The sequence below is a fragment of the Orycteropus afer genome, unplaced genomic scaffold, assembly GCF_000298275.1.
Source record: "Orycteropus afer afer isolate SDZICR_OR568_19922 unplaced genomic scaffold, OryAfe1.0 scaffold00744, whole genome shotgun sequence".
Taxonomy (NCBI): Eukaryota; Metazoa; Chordata; class Mammalia; order Tubulidentata; family Orycteropodidae; genus Orycteropus; species Orycteropus afer.
The window spans coordinates 305,571-306,910 of NW_006922331.1; the positions used below are offsets into that span (position 1 = coordinate 305,571).

General features: G+C 57.5%; 1 protein-coding gene across 1 annotated transcript in view; it reads right to left on the bottom strand.

Moving 5' to 3' along the window:
• UPB1 (beta-ureidopropionase 1) overlaps window positions 1-1,340 on the bottom strand; it is a 43,652-nt gene that overhangs the window by 960 nt on the left and 41,352 nt on the right. The gene's annotated exons all lie outside the window — the stretch shown is intronic.

Below are 1,340 nucleotides of genomic sequence, written 5' to 3' on the forward strand. Positions count from 1 at the left end.
GGACAGAGTGGAACTGCCCCCAGGGTCTCCAAGGCTGTCAGTCTTCACAGAAGCAAAGCCCAAACCACACCCACTGCCGTGGAGTCTATTCTGACCCACAGCGCCCCTAGAGGACAGAGTGGAACTGCCCCCAGGGTCTCCAAGGCTGTCAGTCTTCACAGAAGCAAAGCCCAAACACACCCATTGTCACCCAGTTGATTCTGACCCACAGAAACTCCCATTGGGTTTCCAAGGTTGTAAATGTTTATGGCAGTAGATTGCTTCCTCTTTCTCCCGCAGAGCAGCTGGTCGCTTCAAACTGCCAGCGCCGTTTCAGGTAGTAGCTGAGCGCTTTAACTCTGCGTGGCCAGAGCTCCTCTTAGTCTGGAAGCTCCTCTGGGGCCTGTTGACATCCTAGCAATACACAAGCCTCCACGGCTGAACAGGTGGTGGGGTCCAGACACAAACGCAGCAAGCCCCGCAGCTGTGAGGCCACTGAGGGTCTGAGGCGAAGGCATCGCGGGACTTGGGTGTAAAGGGCAGCTGAGGCGAGGACTCAAGCCAAGCCCTGGGAGTGCTGAGGCCTCGGGGCAGGATGGACTTGGTCAAGGTCCTGGTGTGTCAGGGCCAGGCGAGGCTCCACCCTGCTGCAGGGCTCACTCCCCTCTGTTCTGTGGGTGTGGGCTTGGCGGTGACCAGAACTAGATGTACATAGAGGGGAGCTGGTTGCTGCGTTTCACGTGCCAGGGGGGACCCCCACCTCTCCTCAGCAGAGAACCTGGCAGAGAATCTGTGCAGCCCAGGAAAAGAACTTGCTAGGAGATGGTGGTTTGGGCAATAGGCCACCCCGCAGGCGAGATGCACACATTCATCTCCTGGTAAGTGCTGGAGAGAAATGGGAGTACAGGGGTGAGCTGGCCCCCTCCCAATGGAAGGTGAGATGGAGCTGTCTGAAGGGGCCCAGAATCTCCACCAGGGCACAGGGAGGCCTGCACACCGCCGAGCTCGGGTGGTGGAGGGCTTAAAGCATTCAGCTGCTAACCAAAAGGTCAGTGGTTTGAACCCACCAAGTGCTGCACAGGAGAAAGATGAGGCAGTCAGCTTCCATAAAGATTGACAGCCTTGGAGACCCTTTGGGGCAGTTCCACTCTGTCCTGTAGGGGCGCTGTGAGTTGGAATTGACTCCAGGACAGTGGGTGTGGTTTGGGCTTTGCTTCCGTGAAGATTGACAGCCTTGGAGACCCTGTGGGCAGTTCCACTCTATCCTCTAGGGGCACTGTGGGTCAGAATGGACTCCAGGCAGTGGGTGTGGTTTGGGCTTTGCTTCTGTGAAGATTGACAGCCTTGGAGACCCTGTGGGG